Genomic DNA, 21,432 nt, shown 5'->3' with positions numbered 1-21,432 from the left:
AGCGCTGCACATTGCGCTGCCGTGGGGGGATCAGGGAAGCACGGAGGGAGCCCCCTCCCTGCCGATGCTTCCCTTTAACCCCCGGTACACCGCGATCGCGTTTGATCGCGGTGTACAAGGGGTTATCGTGTCGGGGGCGGTCCGTGACCGCCCCTGACACATTGTGCCGGATGTCAGCTGTGATAATCAGCTGACACCCAGCCGCGATCAGCGGCGCTCACCACGTGGGCGCCGCTGATCGCTGGGACGTAATATTCCGTCCATGGTAATTAGGTCCAGGGTCACATGGACGGAATATTACGTCCCTTGTAGGTAAGGGGTTAAACTGGTTCTTACTTTTTCTTCTTTTCCCTTTTTTATAGATTTCAAAATAAATACTTCAACAGGTACATTGTTCTGGTTTAAACCTATTTTTTTACTGAGGGAGTTTGTTTTTATTTGCATACTAACATCCTTAGTGGCATACATCTAACTTTCTCTGCTTTCTATCTAAGTTGTCCAGTTACTCATCCTACTAATACTTATGAAATCAAGTTAAATCTAACATAATATATAATCCAGTATGCACACTTCTACCCATTGCGCCTGTGTGTATTCAGTATGCCCCGTTCAACTAAGAGTCATCCTCGGGCACCTTCAGATATCTACGGTAGTTTCCAGAGCAGCGGATGCGCAATACAATTTATTGCTCTCAATATGTTAAAACCTGGATACTTTGGATATCCCCGGTTTTTTATGGAGGTGCGCTTGCGCAGTCTGCGCATTAGATCTGACAGGCAATCTGCCGGATATATGTAAGCGCCATAACACCGGAAGCGTTCGGCCATGCTGATACAGGATGTACGTTACAATACATGGCACATGGGAACTATATAAATAATGGACCATCCGGTCTTGTACCATCGCTAGCTGGTTACAACATGCGGTCATTCCTACAGGTAATTTTGTAATTTAGAGCACTAGAGACCTTTATATTATTCATTTTGCTGGGATAATGGCTCCTTTTTCCAATTTACTGCTATGTTACAGGCAGCATATCATTAGACATTTCCCCTTTGGGGCACACAAACAACCGCTTATATTTTGGCACAGATGCTAGTGGACACCTGGGCGCACGTACCACCGGTGCAGCTGCATCGGTGCCCAGAGGCTCCAGGGGGCCCCTGCAGGGCGGCTAATAATGAGGGCAATCTGGCCGGGCCGGTTTCTCTGGGCCCGAGGCTCCGGGGGGCCCCTGACCAGATTGCCCTCATGTGCAGCAGGCAGAGAGCGATCCTAGCAGCTGCTGCCTGCAAGTGAAAGTAGCAAGAGTGGAACTGCAAGGATTCATCCTGCCCGGCGCCCACGCTTCCTGTCCCTGATACAGAGAGCAGCACCGCTGGATGACGTCATCATCCAGCGGCCGGCTGTGCCAGAGTGAGGAAGCGTGGGAGCCGGTGTTACTGTGGACAGGTCATAAGTGGGAGGTGCTGTGTGGGAGTGTGTATGTGCACGTGTTTGTTTTGTATGTATGTGTGTGTGTGTGTGTAGAGATGAGTGGTGGTGTGTGTGCATGCTTGCATGCGTAGCGCTGCAGGGGAATATGCAGAGAGGTCAATGGTGCTATGTGTGTGTGTAGGTGGAGGAGAGGGGAATGATGGGGTGAGGGGGAGAAGGCAATGAGGGGGTGATGGGGAAGGCAATGATGGGCATGATGGGGAGAAGGTAATGATGGGAGTGATGGGGAGAAGACAGTGATGGAGAGAAGGTAATGATGAGGGTGATGGGGAGGAGGCAATATTGGGGGTGATGGGGAAAAGGCAATGATGGGGTGATGGAGAAGGCAATGATGGGTAGATGGCAATAATGGGAGTGATGAGGAGAAGCCAATGATGGGGGTGATGGGATGAAGGCAATGTTGGAGGTGGTGGAAGGGGCAATGATGGGGTTTTGGGGGAAAAAGAAATAATGGGGGTGGTGGAATGGGCAATAATGGCAGTGGTGGGGGAAAGGGCAATGATGGGGTGGGGGAGAGGACAATAATGGGATGCGGGGGGAGGAGGACAATGAGGGGTGTGGGGAATTAGGATGGGAGGAAGGGGGACTTATAATGGCCTTAGGAACAGGGGGAGTTGGAAGAAGACATTATCGCTTATTATGTCTAACACAGTCCCTTAGCATAAGTGTACTCACTTACTATATCTAACACAGTCCCTTAGTATATAGTGTAGGTACTTATTATGTATGGCACAGTCCCTTAGCATATAGTGAACTCACTAATTCTGTTTAACACCATCCTTAGTTACATAGTTTCCTCTTTTATTATGTAAAACATCGTCCCTTCTTACGTACCATCCTCTCTAGTTATATGGTGCCGTCCCTTATTATATAGCTTCCTCTGCTGTTATGTATAGTGCTGTCTCTTACATAGTGTATTCTTGTTAATTTTGTTATTCACAGCGCCCTCTTTTATTGCATAGTCCCCTCTTTTTTTAGATATAAAATGACTGCTGATCGAGGAGCCGGTGACGAGACTACCAGTCCATCAGCTCCTCCATTAGAAAGGAAGCTTTCCCATGCTCCATCAGCCATCATTGCATTATACAGCTAACAAGACAGGACGGTATGAAATAAAAAACAGGGCTCTATATAATCCAATATGTAAGGGAGGGTACTGTACATAACAAGAGAGGATACTGTAAAAGGGGCAGCAATATACATAATAAAGGAGAAAATGTAATATATATACATGTGTGTGTGTGTGTGGCTGTGTGTATATATATATATATATATATATATATATATACACAGCTGTGGCCAAAAGTATTGACACCCCTGCAGTTGTGTCAGATAATACTCAGTTTCTTCCTGAAAATGATTGAAAACACAAATTCTTTGTTGTTATTATTATCTTTCATTTAATTTGTCTTAAATGAAAAAACACAAAAAGAATTGTCCTAAAGCCAAATTGGATATAATTCCACACCAAACATAAAAAAGAGGGTGGACAAAAGTATTGGCACTGTTCAAAAAATCATGTGATGCTTCTCTAATTTGTGTAATTAACAGCACCTGTAACTTACCTGTGGCACCTAACAGGTGTTGGTAATAACTAAATCACACTTGCAGCCAGTTGACATGGATTAAAGTTGACTCAACCTCTGTCCTGTGTCCTTGTGTGTACCACATTGAGCATGGAGAAAAGAAAATTGACCAAAGAACTGTCTGAGGACTTGAGAAATCAAATTGTGAGGAAGCATGAGCAATCTCAAGGCTACAAGTCCATCTCCAAAGACCTGAATGTCCCTGTGTCTTCCGTGCGCAGTGTCATCAAGAAGTTTAAAGCCCATGGCACTGTGGGTAACCTCCCTAGATGTGGATGGAAAAGAAAAATTGACAAGAGATTTCAACGGAATATTGTGCGGATGTTGGATAAAGAACCTCGACTAACATCCAAACAAGTTCAAGACGCCCTGCAGTCTGAGGGTACAACAGTGTCAACCCGTACTATCCGTCGGCATCTGAATGAAAAGGGACTGTATGGTAGGAGACCCAGGAAGACCCCACTTCTTACCCCGAGACATAAAAAAGCCAGGCTGGAGTTTGCCAAAACTTACCAGAAGAAGCCTAAAATATTTTGGAAGAATGTTCTCTGGTCAGATGAGACAAAAGTAGAGCTTTTTGGGCAAAGGCTTCAACATAGAGTTTACAGGAGAAAAAAAGAGGCATTCAAAGAAAAAAACACGGTCTCTTCAGTCAAACATGGCAGAGGTTCCCTGATGTTTTGGGGTTGCTTTGCTGCCTCTGGCACTGGACTGCTTGGCCGTGTGCATGGCATTATGAAGTCTGAAGACTACCAACAAATTTTACAGCATAATGTAGGGCCCAGTGTGAGAAAGCTTTTTTTTTTTTGGAGTTCTGTGTGAAATGATCAATGTTTTGCTTCATTCTCTTTTTGTGTTTTTTCATTTAAGACAAATTAAATGAAGATAACAATACCAAAGAATTTGTGATTGCAATCATTTTCAGGAAGAAACTGATTATTATCTGACAGAATTGCAGGGGTGTCAATACTTTTGGCCACAACTATATATACATATATATGTACAGTGCCTACAAGTAGTATTCAACCCCCTGCAGATTTAGCAGGTTTGATAAGATGCAAATAAGTTAGAGCCTTCAAACTTCATACAAGAGCAGGATTTATTAACAGATGCATAAATCTTACAAACCAAAAAGTTATGTTTCTCAGTTAAATTTTAATAAATTTTAAACATACAAGTGTGGGTCAATTATTATTCAACCCCTAGGTTTAATATTTTGTGGAATAACCCTTGTTTGCAATTACAGCTAATAATCGTCTTTTATAAGACCTGATCAGGCCGGCACAGGTCTCTGGAGTTATCTTGGCCCACTCCTCCATGCAGATCTTCTCCAAGTTATCTAGGTTCTTTGGGTGTCTCATGTGGACTTTAATCTTGAGCTCCTTCCACAAGTTTTCAATTGGGTTAAGGTCAGGAGACTGACTAGGCCACTCCAACACCTTGATTTTTTGCCTCTTGAACCAGGTCTTGGTTTTCTTGGCTGTGTGCTTTGGGTCGTTGTCTTGTTGAAAGATGAAATGACGACCCATCTTAAGATCCTTGATGGAGGAGCGGAGGTTCTTGGCCAAAATCTCCAGGTAGGCCGTGCTATCCATCTTCCCATGGATGCGGACCAGATGGCCAGGCCCCTTGGCTGAGAAACAGCCCCATAGCATGATGCTGCCACCACCATGCTTGACTGTAGGGATGGTATTCTTGGGGTCGTATGTAGTGCCATCCAGTCTCCAAACGTCACGTGTGTGGTTGGCACCAAAGATCTCGATCTTGGTCTCATCAGACCAGAGAACCTTGAACCAGTCTGTCTCAGAGTCCTCCAAGTGATCATGAGCAAACTGTAGACGAGCCTTGACATGACGCTTTGAAAGTAAAGGTACCTTACGGGCTCGTCTGGAACGGAGACCATTGCGGTGGAGTACGTTACTTATGGTATTGACTGGAACCAATGTCCCCACTGCCATGAGATCTTCCCGGAGCTCCTTCCTTGTTGTCCTTGGGTTAGCCTTGACTCTTCGGACAAGCCTGGCCTCGGCACGGGAGGAAACTTTCAAAGGCTGTCCAGGCCGTGGAAGGCTAACAGTAGTTCCATAAGCCTTCCACTTCCGGATGATGCTCCCAACAGTGGAGACAGGTAGGCCCAACTCCTTGGAAAGGGTTTTGTACCCCTTGCCAGCCTTGTGACCCTCCACGATCTTGTCTCTGATGGCCTTGGAATGCTCCTTTGTCTTTCCCATGTTGACCATGTATGAGTGCTGTTCACAAGTTTGGGGAGGGTCTTAAATAGTCAGAAAAGGCTGGAAAAAGAGATAATTAATCCAAACATGTGAAGCTCATTGTTCTTTGTGCCTGAAATACTTCTTAATACTTTAGGGGAACCAAACAGAATTCTGGTGGTTTGAGGGGTTGAATAATAAATGACCCTCCTGAATAAACTTTTCACAATTTAAAAAAAAATTAAACAAAGAAATAACATTCTTTCTTTTTTGCTGCAGGGCATTTCACACTTCCAGGCTGATCTACAGTCCAAATGTCACAATGCCAAGTTAATTCCGAATGTGTAAACCTGCTAAATCTGCAGGGGGTTAAATACTACTTGTAGGCACTGTGTATGTATATATGTATATATATATATATATATATATATATATATACAGTCATATGTTAAAGTTTGGGCACCCCTATTAATGTTAACCTTTTTTCTTTATAACAATTTTGGTTTTTGCAACAGCTATTTCAGTTTCATATATCTAATAACTGATGGACTCAGTTATATTTCTGGATTCAAATGAGGTTTATTGTACTAACAGAAAATGTGCAATCTGCATTTAAACAAAATTTGACCGGTGCAAAAGTATGGGCACCTCAGCATAAAAGTGACATTAATATTTCATAGATCCTCCTTTTGCAAAAATAACAGCCTCTAGTCGCTTCCTGTAGCTATTAATGAGTTCCTGGATCCTGGATGAAGGTATTTGTGACCATTCCTGTTTACAAAACAATTCCAGTTCAGTTAAGTTTGATGGTCGCCGAGCATGGACAGCCCGCTTCAAATCATCCCACAGATGTTCAATGATATTCAGGTCTGGGGACTGGGATGGCCATTCCAGAACATTGTAATTGTTCCTCTGCATGAATGCCTGAGTAGATTTGGAGCGGTGTTTTGGATCATTGTCTTGCTGAAATATCCATCCCCAGCGTAACTTCAACTTCGTCACTGATTCTTGCACATTACTGTCAAGAATCTGCTGATACTGAGTTGAATCCATGCGACCCTCAACTTTAACAAGATTCCTGGTGCCGGCATTGGCCACACAGCCCCAAAGCATGATGGAACCTCCACCAAATTGTACTGTGGGTAGCAAGTGTTTTTCTTGGAATGCTGTGTTTTTTAGCCTCCATGCATAACGCCTTTTTGTATGACCAAACAACTCAATCTTTGTTTCATCAGTCCACAGGACCTTCTTCCAAAATGTAACTGGCTTGTCCAAATGTGCTTTTGCATACCTCAGGCGACTCTGTTTGTGGCGTGCTTGCAGAAACGGCTTCTTTCGCATCACTCTCCCATACAGCTTCTCCTTGTGCAAAGTGCGCTGTATTGTTGACCGATGCACAGTGACACCATCTGCAGCAAGATGATGCTGCAGGTCTTTGGAGGTCGTCTTTGGATTGTACTTGACTGTTCTCACCATTCTTCTTCTCTGCCTTTCTGATATTTTTCTTGGCCTGCCACTTCTGGGCTTAGCAAGAACTGTACCTGTGTTCTTCCATTTCCTTACTATGTTCCTCACAGTGGAAACTGTCAGGTTAAATCTCTGAGACAACTTTTTGTATCCTTCCCCTGAAAAGCTATGCTGAATAATCTTTGTTTTCAGATCATTTGAGAGTTGTTCTGAGGAGCCCATTATGCCACTCTTCATAGGAGAATCAAATAGGAGAACTACTTGCAAGTGGCCACCTTAAATACCTTTTCTCATGATTTGATACACCTGGCTATGAAGTTCAAAGCTCAGTGAGGTTACAAAACCAATTTAGTGCTTCAGGAAGTCAGTAAAAAGTAGTTAGGAGTGTTCAAATCAAGAAAATGATAAGGGTGCCCATACTTTTGCACCGGTCAAATTTTGTTTAAATGCAGATTGCGCATTTTCTGTTAGTACAATAAACATCATTTGAATCCAGAAATATAACTGAGTCCATCAGTTATTAGATATATGAAACTGAAATAGCTGTTGCAAAAACCAAAATTGTTATAAAGAAAAAAGGTTAACATTAATAGGGGTGCCCAAACTTTAACATATGACTGTGTGTGTGTGTATATATATATATATATATATATATATATATATATATATATATAGCTTTGTCACCATAGAAGGAAGGGGGCCCAGACACATTTCTTGCACAGGGGCCCCAAGCTGTCAGTGTCCGCCCCTGAGTGGACACCAGCATGTTTTGACCCTTCACCCCTCAGGTAACTTTGTCCTATATAGTGGGTTTCAGTACGCTTGTACTGCAAATACCATTTTTGTCCCATTGTTTAATTATAGGTAATCAGAATAGATTTTTAATTTTTATTCACCTCTCGTATTTTTTACATTCTGTATAGATATCAATATATCACCTATTTTCAGATTATCATGTGATATAAAGACTCAAGCATTTCCTACGTTTATTAATATTTGCATTGGGCAGTGAATAAGGTGCTTAGATATAACACTATTTTCTTTTCTTAGATTAATCAGGAAAATAAAATCCTAGCTACTTATTCATATGTTTTGTCTCTATTTTATATTGTATATTAAAAACTTTGTATACTAATACTTTGTGTCTTTACACAGATTTATGCTTGAAAAAGCCTTAAATAAGCCAAAATGTCGCGCTGAGATTATCTGTATCCAAAATGGTAGTATTTTTTTTTCCATTTTTTCATTACAACTGATGTATCCACAAGGGTTGTCTTTTCATTCTTCTATGTTTTTTTTGCCTCTAAATTCTGTACACGATAATAAACTTATAGTTTGAGTGCCGAAGTTTTTGGTTATTTCTCTAATGCAACAAATACAGTTTGCAACAAAACTGATGGTGGTTCTGGTGCCATATTCCTGTGTGATTAGTGGTTCTAGTGATTTATTCATGTACTGACGGTGGGTCTGGTCTCATATTCTGTACGTTACAATTGTTGGCTCTGGTGATGTATTCACACCAGAACTATCATCAATACATGAATAGAAGAAAATCATCATCCGTACATGAATACATCACCAGAGCTGTCAACAGTTTATAAAAACGGCACCAGAACCATCATCAGTAAAGGGATCACTAGAACCACCATCAGTACATGAATACATCACTTGAACCACTATTAGAAGATAAATGCATTACCAGACCCACTAGCAGTATATTAATGCATCACCTGAATTTGCATCAATACATGAATTCATCACAAGATCCACTTTCAGTAAATATATACAACACCTGTACCATCATCATGAATACATCAGCAGAATCACAATCAGTAGATTAATACACAAACCAAGCTTAGTACAGCAATCAATTGTAAAGTCAAGTCAGGCCCATATACTGTATATTTGTATCTCATGAACCTACAACTCCCAGTACGCCCTTAACAGTAGTAAGGAGATGCTGGGAGTTGTTGTCAGTCACTATCAAACTGTAGACCATAGAGGAACCACACTACTGATGAGACATAGTCAGTACCAACAAGTAAACATTTATATCCAGGTACCTTATAGGTGACATCTTTTCTGATTGAGTAGTTTGTCTCTTTTTGTCTTTATCTTGTACAGATGTCATGGTTAATTTTCATATCCACCACTCTTCTCTGCAGACTTCCCTGTTCTCCGGTCTTCTGCAGGACATCCCGATACAACACCCTTAAATATATGAGCGTTACTAAAAGGCCATCTTCATAAAAACATCTGTTCATATTTTGACCTAACTAAGCCTCCTATCTTTTATGCCCTCCACATTATCTGCCCTTACAAGCTACACCTGCCAAATTGTCCATCTTAACCACCCCACTGTCTGACATTATCCGCTATAACTGCCCCACTGGCTGCCTTTATCAGCTATAACAACCACACTGTCTGTCCCTATGAACCACGGCCTATACCATGGCTGCCCCCTCTCCACTGTTTTCCCTTACATTCTCTATAGTTCCATTCTGTCACCATGCCATGTAACCTCTCTCCATACTGTGCCCCCTTTTCGTGCTGCCACCTCTCCATATTCATACTCTGCCCCTTTTTTACAATGTCCTCATCTTGCCCTCCACATTGTCCTCTATAAACTGTACCCCCTCCTCACATTGTCCTCCTACACAGTATGATGGTAACCACAGCCGTCCATTTAGTATATATAGTATATATACAGCGCCCAGTATACACTTCGATGTCCATCTCAACCCCCCCCATGCAGTATGATTTGCACCCAGTTAGATAGTATGATGGTCCCCATAGCACATCATACAATATAGCACATATATCGGCCCCCAGGATCACCCATCCACTTCCTTGACCATTTCTCAGCCTGGCTGTCACACTTCATGTCCTCAGAACTACCAGCCCTTATCCTGGGAGATTCAACATCTCCATTAACAGCCCCACTTCCACACTGCATCTCAGCTCCTATCACTAACCATTTCTCTCAGTCTCTCACAGCTCTCAACCTCTGAGACACACAAAGACGGTAACACCCTTGACCTGGTCTCTGTCCGGCTCTGTTCAATCTCCTAACTAAATAACTCACCGCTTCCCCTCTCTGACCACAGCATTCTCTCATTCACGCTCACAAATCCAAGCCCACCCCAGCACACTCCTACCTACCACACATTCAGAAATCTACAAGCCATTAACCCTCATACACTTGCAGACTCCCTACACTCATCACTGTCTCCAATCTCCTCTTTTTCCTGTCCTGATCTGGCTGTACACCACTACAATGACACTATCATAAGCACCTTGACCAAGTAGCGTCCCTCACTCTCAGAACCTCCAAACACAGAGTAAAACAGCCCTGGCTCACATCGCAAACTCAACTGCTCCAGCGATGCTCTAGGAGTGTTGAACGCTTATGGAGGAAAACTCGCACACCAGAAGACTTCATCCACTTCAAATTTATGTTAAGAACCTACAACTCTGCCCTTCACCTCGCCAAACAGACCTACTACACCACCCTGATCTCCTCACCATCCAACAAACCCAAAAAACTTTTTGACATCTTTCATTTCCTCTTCAGGCCAAAAGCACAAGCCCCTATCACAGATATTTGTACTGATGACCTGGCCTCCCACTTTATAGAGAAAATAGATAACATTTGTCAGGAAATCTGCTCCCAACCAACAAGTGCTGTTACTCTCATCCCTCCCTGCATTTTACTTGGCTCATTCTCAACATTTCATCCAATTACAGAAGAAGTCTCCAGACTCCTCTCTTCTTCTCATCCAACTACTTGCACTACCAACCTCATTCCCTCACATCTCCTCCAGTCTCTCTCCCCAGTCATCACAACTCACCTAACTACAATCTTTAATCTCTCCCTCTCCTCGGGCATTTTCCCATACTCCTTCAAACACTATCATTACTTTATTATTAAAGAAACCCGCTCTCGACCCATCCTACACAAATAACTACAGACCAGTTTCCAATCTCCCATTCCTCTCTAAACTCTTGGAGCGCCTTGTCTACTCCCACCTTACCCGTTAGCTCTCCACTCACTCCCTCCTAGACCCTTCACAGTCTGCCTTCCGCCCCCTACATTCGACAGAAAATGCACTCATCCAAGTGACCATTGACTTTCTGACAGCAAAATGTAACGGTGACCGCTCTCTGTTCATTCTTCTCGACTTTTCTGCAGCTTTCGACACTGCGGACTACCGTTTTCTACTTTCTAGGCTCCATTCACTAGCCATTAAGGACACTGACCTCTCCTGGTTCTCTTCCTATCTTTCTGACCGCTCCATCAGTGTTTTGTTCACTGGCTCAACCTCATCTCCTCTTCCTCTCGCTGTCGGGGTACCTCAGGGATCATTCCTTGGCCCGCTTCTCTTCTCTCTCTACACAGCCCGAATTGGACAGACCAGCAGCAGATTTGGCTTTCAGTACCATCTTTATACTGATGACACTCAACTATACATGTCTTCCCCCGACCTTACCCCCACTGTACTACAGAATGCCAGTGACTGTCTGTCTGCAGTCTCCAACATAATGTCCGCTCTTTATATGAAACTCAGCTTCTCCAAAACTGAACTTCTTCTCTTCCCGCTGTCTACTAACCTCCATAAATCTGACATTTCCCTCTCCATGAGTAGCACCATAATAACACCCCGGCAGCAGGCACTCTGTCTGGGTGTTATGTTTGACACCAATCTCTCCTTCACATCCCATATACAATCTCTCGCCTGCTTTTGCCGCTTACACCTAAAGAACATCTCTAGAATCTGCCCTTTTCTCACCATGGAATCAACAAATACCCTCACTATCATCTTTATCCACTCCCGCCTGGACTACTACAGCGCTCTATTAATTGGCCTCCCCGTTACTCGACTTTCCCCACTCCAGTCTATCCTTAATGCAGCAGCCAGGGTCATCCATCAAGCTAATCAGTGTTTAGACGTGTCCGCTCTTCGCCAGTCGTTACACTGGCTGCCCATTCATTATTGAATCCAATTCAAAGTACTTGTTCTCACCCACAAAGCTCTCCACAGTGCGTAACTCCCTTACATCTCCTCCCTCATTTCTGTCTATCGGCCTAACCGACCGCTGCGCTCTGCAAACGACTTTTGACTAACCTCTGCACTAATCCATACCTCCCACTCCTGACTCCAAGACTTCTCCCACACGGCGCCAATCCTCTGGAATGCTCTACCCCAAGAAATTAGGACTATCCACAATTTACACAGCCGTAAGCGCTCCCTCAAAATGCAGTTGTTCAGAGCGGCCTATCACGTTCACTAATCCAAGTCATTTTATGTGTGTGTGTACCCATTCACTATCTGTCTGTCCCCCACTCCCTCAAGATGGCTGGACCATCATTGTAAATACATCATTGTAAATATACACCTGTACTTTGTATCTGCCCACTCCATTGTAGAGTGTAAGCTCCCACGAGTCGGGTCGTTTCATTTTGCTTTAATTACAGTATTGTTAACGTTGTTACTTATGACTTGTGTCGGAAACTGTTAAGCTGTAAAGCTCTGCGGAATATTTTGGCTCCATAAAAATAAAGATTATTATTATGCCCCCCAGTCACTGATACAGTATAATGTCTGCACAGTCTCATATACACAGTATAATCTCCCCCACAGCATCCTACACAGATATCTTTCACAGGCCCCAACATACAGTATAATGTCCTTCACAGCCCCCCTTTACAGTTTTGTCACCACAGCCCCCAGTATAAAGTCCCCAATAGAACCCAATGCAGTATGGTCACCCTCATCTTATGTCCCCACAGCCACTCTTGTAATATCCCCATAGCCAGCCCCTCTTGTAATGTCCCTATAATCAGCCCATCTTGTAATGTCCCTGTAGCCAGCCCCTTATTTCCCCATAGCCAGTCCCTATTGCATTGTCCCCATAGCCAGCTCCTCTTGGAATGACCTCACAGATCCTAGGTATAATAGCCTCCATTCTTTACAAAAATAATAGAATAAAAATAAAACATTTTTGATAACAAGCCAAGGTAAAGCAGACTGCTGTGAGCTGATATTATCAGACTGGCAAGATTAATGGATATTGACCACTTCAGGCCCCAAAAATACCAGCCCTTAGCCACCCCAGAATTGGTGCATCACATAAGATATGCCAATTATGGCATTTTGCCCATCTCTTCCCCGATGCCCTGGTTCTTTGGCAATCAGAGTAATGGTAGTTGGGTTTGATGACAGCTGTCATTTGTCAAGAATGACAGGCGCCATCAACCTCTGGGGTTAGCAATGGAGTCGTGTCTATCAGACACCCTCATTACTAACTCGGTGTAATATGGCCGCTAGTCTGGTCCTCAAGGGGAGATATGTATCATCAAGGCTGGTAACTTCAGTGATGTAAGCCTCATTTGCTAATCAAAATCATTTGGGCAAAGACTGTGTTGCAGAGAGAAATCAGAAGGCCAGATTTCCTCTTAAAAATCGTTAGACCTAATATAGTGGTTCAGCTAGGAGTCCTTATTTGCTAATCCAAATCATTTGTAATAAAATTGTGTTGCACTGAGAAATCGAAGGCCACATTTCCACTCAAAAATCGTTAGGCCTAACATATGGGTTCAGCAAGGGATCCCTATTTGCTAATCTAATTCGTTAGTGATAAACCTATGTTGCAGTGAGGAATCAGAAGGCCACTTCTCCGCTTAAAAATATTTAGGCCTAATATAGGGTGTAAGAGGGCCGCCAGACAAGTCCTTGTGTCATTTTGGCTGTTAGCTGCGGTGATGTGAGCTCGGAAGTATGCTTCAGCACCTACAGTGCTGAGGGAGTTATTTGGGCTATTCCAGGGTTGGGTTTTACGAATGGTCTTAAGAGATGGGTGGGAATGACTGCTCATATATCCCAACCTCAGGGGCGTGGTTTGGCTGATAAAATGTAGGTCTAGTCTCTCATTCACTGTCTGTGGCTGGAGGTGTGGAGACCTCCAGTGTGTGTTGCTAAAGACACTGACCTGAGCGGGCAGAACCCCAGTGCTATATGGACTATTTACTTGCAGTTTGTGTTCACCTTCAGTGTATGTTGCTAAAGGCACTGACCTGAGAAGGCGGACCTGCAATAGCATATGGACTATTTGTTTTCAGTTTGTTTTTCACTTTGTGCCTAAATAGGCTCTGTTTTGTTTTACCACTCGATGCGGTTTATGAAGTTGAATAAACTTGCCTTTACTTTACATGAAAACCACCTCCTGTGCCTACCTAAAGAGCAACTGAGTACAGATCCCTACAATTGGGGGAGACTGCGGACACAAATCCCAAGGAGCAGTGTGACTGGCAGTAACACATGTCCTAAGTAAAAGCGGTTGCAGGCTAATCTCCAGTAGCAACAGATGTGGCAACAGCAGATGCAGCAGCAGCACCGGCAGCAGATGGAACTCGAGCTGAGGCAGTCCGTGGCAGGGCAACCGTCCCAAACCAAAATCCAGGTGATGACTCATGTGAGAAAGATGGTAAGAAGAGCATTGCAAAAGATTAACTCGTTTGATGACGTCAATGCTATCCTGGTGGTGTTTGAAAAGGGTGGCGGAGTGGAAGAAATTGCCTCCGGAGCAGTGGGCGGAGGTTCTGGTGCCATATCTAATGGGTGAACCACAGAAAGCTTACTATGACTTGGCGTTGCATGACATAAAAGAGTACGCCGAGTTAAAGGCGGAGATATTGGCACGCTTAGGAGTGACTGACTGTCAAAGCGCAACAGGTGCACGAGTGGGCGTATCACAGTGACAAGCCTCCCTGGTCCCAAATGTTCGATCTACTACACCTGGTCCAAAAATGTTCCTCCTTGGCCACCTGAGTCCTCCATGTCAGCACAGATGGTGGAGACGGTTGTCATGGACAGGTTAATACACTCCCTACCAACGCCGGTGCAATCGTGGGTTGCCCAAGGAGATCCCCATAATGCAGATGGCCTAGTGAGCCTGGTGGAGAGGTATCAGGTGGTCAAGAGGTCCTTGGGGAAGCAAAGGGTTGTAGCATCCCCATACTGGGGTTCCCAAAGCAAGGCTGACACCCAAAAGAGGGAAGCTAGAGCCACACCTGGGCGGCATCTGAGAGCATCGGAGTTAGTGGAAAAGTTCCTTTCCCATAGTGTAATTTGTTGGAAGTGTCATACCACTTGCCACATAGCCACCCGTTGTCCCATGACCACCGAGCAAATGGACTGCAGAACAGGATGGCGCTGCTCATATTTTGCATATCCGGCCTGCAGTCCTGTTTCCCAAACAAGAGAGGGGCTGCAGGCATGCCCGTGACAGTAAGCAGGGTGCAAGTGACTGGTTTACTGAGTGAGTACAGATCCCTACAAGGGGTTCAGCCAGGAGTCCCTATTTGCTAATTCAAGTATTATGTGATAAAACTGTTTTGCAGTGAGGAATCACAAGGCCACATTTCCACTTAACAATCAATAGGCCTAATATAGGGGTTCAGCAAGGAATCCCTGTTTGCTATTCTAAATAATTAGTGATAAAACTGTGTTGCAGTGCGTAATCAGAAGGCCACATTTCCCCTTAAAACTCATTAAGCCTAATATAGGGGTTCAGCCAGGAGGCCCTATTTGCTAATCTAAATTGTTTGGACAAAAACTCTGTTGCAAAGAGAAATCAGAAGTTTCACATTTTCCCATTCATCTAAAAAGCGGACATGTTGTTTAGGCTCCATTTTGCCAGTGTAACAGCACACAGAGGCTGCTCCTGCTGCAAGTAGTCAGATATTTAGATAGGCGGTTTATTGTCACACTTTTTCAGCTAGATAGGAGTGTGCTGCTCTTCAAGTATCTAACATGTTTGTGATAATAGTGTGGTGCAGGCAGGAGGAGACATTTCCTAATCTAACTCATTTGTGCTAATATTGTGGTGCAGTCAGGAGGCCATATTTCCTAATCTAACTCATTTGTGCTAATATTGTGGTGCAGGCAGCAGGCTACATTTCCTAATCTAACTTGTTTATGCTAATATTGTTGTACAGGCAGGAGACCCCATTTCCTTATCTAAATCGTTTGTGCTAATATTGTGGTGCAGGTAGGAGGCTATATTTCCTAATCTAAATCGTTTTCTAAGGGCCCCGTCACACATAACGACGCTACAGCGATCCAGCGAACGATATAATCAGATAAGGATTGTTGATGCATCGCTGTGTGATCGCTGGTGAGATGTCAAGCTGACCGATCTTCCCAACTACACAGCAACGATATGGCGACCTTTGTAACGATGTCGGTGGTCGTTGAAACCCTGTCACACTGCTTTTGTTCTGACGATGCAGTACCCGATGAGGGTGGTACTCTGTGACGTTCAAGGCACCCAGGCGTGGATTAGCATTGCCTTTTCCGCAACCCTTAAGCTCCGATTGGTGGTCGCTACAGCGTTCTGATTGGCGGAGCTTTTTTCCTTTGTTCCTGAACCCATGAAAAGGCAAACGTCGCATTGATTCTGTTCTTTGTTCCTGCCAGCGTTTACAGATCGTTGTAGTGTTCTTTGTTCCTGCCAGCGTGTATCACAGATCGCAGTAGCGTTGTTTGTTCCCGCCTATTTCCCTGCAAGATCACAGTAGCGTTCTCCGGCTGCGACTCCAACACCAATTGAATATCCTTTTATTTGTCTACATTTATTTTTTGGACAACTATAGTGCACGGTAGGTGTATTTGGTGTCTTACATGAGCCGTAATTTAAAGAACATTTTCTAATTAACTAAATTGATTGTAGTGAGGGATGGCTAACTAAATTGATTGTAGTGAGGGATGGCGGGCGTGTCCAGTTGCGCACTTCCAAAGTTTTTTTTTTTTCTTTTTTTTCTGAAAGAATTTTGTTTTGGTTTGAATTTGTTTTGCTTTTAAAATGTACCATTATTGGTCTAAAATTTATTTCCATTTCATAAATTTTATTGAACAAATACAAGTTCTCGGCTTTCATGGCTCTTGAGGGCGAGGTTTTTTTTTCTATCTGTGGACGGGCAGCCATTTTCTGTGGACTTATTTGCGCACACCCAGGTTCTCTCAAATACAGAACTGCACTTCAAAGTTTATTTTACTTTATTTTTAACCGTTTTCAAACTAAGCTCACTGTATGCTATTCTTTATTTCAGATGTCTTACAATACAGAAGAGTTTATTTGTGAACTCATCAAATTGTATAGGTCTCTGCCATGCCTTTGGCAATTAAAGTCGTTCGATTATAGTAATTGTTTTAAAAAACGGGAGGCATACCAGAAGATGATTGCCCTCTTCCAGCGGCATAATCCGGACGAGAAGGTGGATGAAGGTGTAGTTCGGAAAAAAGTGCGTAGACCTTGGATGTCTATAAAAAGGAGCTAAACAAAGTGGAGAAGTCAAGGAAGTCTGGTGCCGGCACTGACGAGGTTTATGTGTCTTCCTTATGGTACTATGACTTACTTGGCTTCACCCGTGACCAGGAGATACCACGGGCAACAGACCTTGGATGAAGACCCTGTGAACCACCATGATCAAGATTCCCGGGATGCAGATGTAAGTACCTTCTTTGCTTTCCAGAATACAGCAATTTAAATTAGTGTGTGCATTCATATCGTCTAATTGAAAAAAGTAACAATGGTTTAACCTGTTTGATTCTGCAGTTTTCACAAGTTTTCCCTGCCAGTTCAGATAAGTACACTAATAAGTAAGCACCATTATACTATGTTTTTATTTCTTTTGCAATATTTAACATTCATAGTTATGTTTTATTTTTAATATTTATTGTTATTTTAATAAAAAAAAAATTTCTTATAACTTGAATTCAGCATCTGCTTATTGCCATGACAACCAGGTGTGGTAATGGGGTTGGTTTGGAGCATGTATATTGATGCGTACATGTTATGGATGATAGTACATCGAATGGATGTGGAAAATCAGGGGTTTGAAACTTGGGAGATTATAATGGCCCGCACATCAAAATTATGAAAAGATTGGCACAGAGGCCCCTGATCATGGGACCCCCCTCACTCCTCCCTCCCCCTCCTGTGACCTCATCCCAGGTCCTTCGCCCTGCCTTGGTGACACAGCATAACAAAACATTTCAAAAACCAAAAAAAAAATATAAAATACCACACAACAGCGGATAACAAGTAAACCCTTTTTTTAAATTTTGCCCCAAAACATAGGCCTGAAATGTTAACCAAACTAAAAGTTTTAAAGGAAGAAAACAAAAAAAATTTAGTTGCGGCTGCCGCCTTCTTCTTGTGCAGCCAATGAACGCATCAGCAGGGCTCTGTGTCCTTGTAATGCCTCAATGGCTCTGTCCAATGAGGCCACAAGTTCAGCAGTAGAGGTGTTTTCTGAAAGTAAAACGAATACTTTTAATATTAAATTATGTACAATCATTAAATAAATATGCAAAGCGTTTGTTATGTCACACTCAAGGCCGTGTGCTTCCTCTTCATCTTGATTACATGCTGCGTCAGTGGGTGGGGATGGGTTTATGGACCATCCCAAGCCCCTTGCATTCTCGGCTGTGGGGTGGCTGTTGAGTCCCGATCTTCATTACCGTTGTCCTCTTGCTCCGGGTCTGCAGGTGTGGGAGGAAAGAAAAACCCCATTATGTTCAAGACGATAGTAAACAGAATGCCGAACAACAATACAAACTTTATTTCATTATTTTAGTTGACAGGGAGTGTAGGACATTAATGGGCACCTACAGTGCCCATTTCAATGCCAACAACATCAATTCTTAATACTTAAAATTGTCAACCTTAATTTACTGTATAATAATAATTGCTCATTTAAAAATGGTGTTTTTTTGGCTAAAATTGGGGGGTGTAGGGCTGGATCCAGTTTTGTGTGTGTCCCGTCTCAGACTGTGTCTGGTCAGACAGTGTCCGAATACCCAAAACTGATTAAATCGTCATAATAATGCTCCATTTCTAATGCGCCAGTGTATAATGGGTTATAATTAGAGTTGAGCAACTTTTGGTTTTTTAGGGTCGAGTTTCGTTTCATGAAACCCGACTTTTCCAAAAGTCGGGTCGAGCAAAATCGGCCGACTATAGGGAAAAGTCGGGGGTCCGACCGAAACACGAGACCCAATGTAAGTCAATGGGGAATTAAAGTCGGCAGTGAGAGGAGGACAGGAAACACACCTACAGTGCTCATTTGAATGCCAAAAGCATCAATTCTTATTACTTAAGCTTGTCAACCTTAATTTACTTCATAATACTAGTTATGCACTGAAAAATGTGGGTTATTTGGCTACATTTGTGAGGGGGTAGGGCTGGCTCCAGGTTTTCGTGGGCCGAGGGCCAAAGAGCGCCCCTTTAACACATACCACAACTCATGATGCTCCGATACGGCAGAGAAATGGCAGTATAGTACAATGAAAAATACTTCACTTCTTACATCTCATGACTGATATCCATTTTAAATTCTCCAATACCTCCAAAAACGGACAGTATATAACTCCATACAGTATTATGGCCAGCGCTTAGTGCGCTATACAGAGTAATGAGGCCCATATATTTCTCCATATGGAATCATTGATCCCATATAATGTTTCAAACCGTATATGATGAGCTCCACATAATGCTACAGTATATGTTGGTCCCAATGGATGAAGCTCCATTGTCTTATGGGCCCAAATAATGCTCCATATATAATGGGCCCCATTTCTACTGCTCTAGTGTATAATGGGCCCTGTAAATGCTACTCCAGTGTCTGATGTCCACCTTTGGAATGCTCCAGTGTATGGTGGGCCCCATATATCATTCACCAGAGTATAGTGCTCCCCAAAAATTGCTGTCCCAACATTGAAAACAATTACATAAGTCTCCTTGCTAGGGAATCCCAGCACTACTCTGAACTTCTTGTCGTCCCCATCATCCATCTCACTGCACTTGGCTGTTTAGGCCCTCCCACCGGCAGAGACACTTTTGCGTACTATGCGGTGCCCTGTGCCAGTGCCATCGCCCATGAGTATGCCACCCCCACCTGCTCAAGGAACCTGCACTTTCATCTGCACCTTCCTCTTTGTCACCGTGTAAGGTGGTATAGTATGTGGGAAGGGGAACCTGAGTTTCCTCTGGGTCAGATTCTGGCAGTGTAGAGTGCAAGGGGAATGTAGTGGTCTGGGTCAATGTACCTGCAACATCATCCAGCAGTGGCTGGGCCTCAGTGCACTTGTGGCGTCCCCAAGAGTACAGTCGCCACTGTGGCATTACCTTCCTCCTAGGGAGTGTGTTGTCAAGCTTGGGAGCAACGAAGGATCTCTCTAGCAGTGAAACCAACACACAACACATTTCCCACTCCAGGCTAGCAGGGAGACCTCTGAACCTGACTGCTGAGGAGCTGCTCTCTGTGGTCGGGAGGAGGTAAGTTAGGGCACTCTGTGCAGGGAAGGGGAAGTGTGTGGACGTGAGAAGGGGAGCTGGAGGATGAGCAGAGTTAAGGCTCACTCCTAGCTGGAGCGCATGGTCCGGATTCCGGTCTCCGAGTTTGTAGGGACACTGACGTTCCTGCAGCAGAAACCGAGGGAAGTAGCAGCTATAAATGCTCTGTACCCAACTACGGCTCGGAGGCCCCAGCATTGACGTGTGGGAGCCAGAAGGAAAAGGCTACAGCTGTCTGCCATACAAGTAAAGTCTGAGGAACATCTGTTAGACAGGAGGCGCTTCAGTGAACCACGGTCCTGTGAGTGCTTCCCCCCCCCAAGCGCTAGAAAGGAGACGTTCAGTAAGGTACATGTTGGCGGAGTGTTGGAAGGGAGCTTTCCATTTTGGTCCCGGAGGTTGGCTGAGGTCCTGACCCGGAGGACACAGCACAGAGGCAGGCATCTTTGTAACCTGCAGACTGTGAGTAAAGCTTTGGAACTGCACGCTCTGGTGTCCTACAGTTATTCCAGCACCGCTACATCTGGGTACTAGCACCTACACCGCCTGTGCCTTTCCCCCATCACTACATCTACACTTCCCTGGGACTCCAGCTCCACCTGTGGGGAGCTTCACCATCTTTGCTGCACAACACCATCAGTCCCAGAGGATCTGCATGCAGCGTCGACCTAACATCTATGTTGCCGAACACCACAGGTGGCGTCAAACTATATAAACTGTTTACCATTACACCACGCCATTTACATGGGCGCCCAGGGCCACCGTCCAGGTCACCGCTGCTGTGACACATCCCACTGACACCGGCCCGGTACCGAGTACCCCACAGCCCTGGGAGGGCGACCCATATGCCGACTGCTGATCGGGCGGCGTTATTCCCACGAACCTCCAAACAGCGTCCATGAAGGCAAAGTTTTTGGTTTCCGGGGGCAGTATGATTGCAAAGCTGAACCTTAAAGGAATGTCCAAAAGGGCACCACCAGGAGTGGAGCCTGTGGCTTAATTGGACTCCACCCGGGAAACCACAACCATGCCACCTAAAGAAAAGATGCACACTTTGAAAGCTTTGTCGATTCTGTGTGTGGTGTGGTATGTGTGTTTGTAGTTGTGCTAGCGATTTCTCAGCTTTATTCCGTTAACAACCGAGACTCCGGCATGCCCCCGCAGTACGCGTCAAGCTTACTAGAGGGATAAGCGAGGCTCTGGCACGTGAGATCGAGCAATAACAGGTCTAGCATTCCCGTACATGTCCAGGGCTGCATGCACGCTGCACTGAAAGGACCAGCTTTTGTCGCTTACAGGTGCAGATAACCTGC

The sequence above is a fragment of the Dendrobates tinctorius genome, unplaced genomic scaffold, assembly GCF_039654945.1.
Source record: "Dendrobates tinctorius isolate UK_male_01 unplaced genomic scaffold, ASM3965494v1 ptg000094l, whole genome shotgun sequence".
Classification (NCBI taxonomy): Eukaryota; Metazoa; Chordata; class Amphibia; order Anura; family Dendrobatidae; genus Dendrobates; species Dendrobates tinctorius.
Note: the sequence above shows the minus strand (reverse complement) of the source record.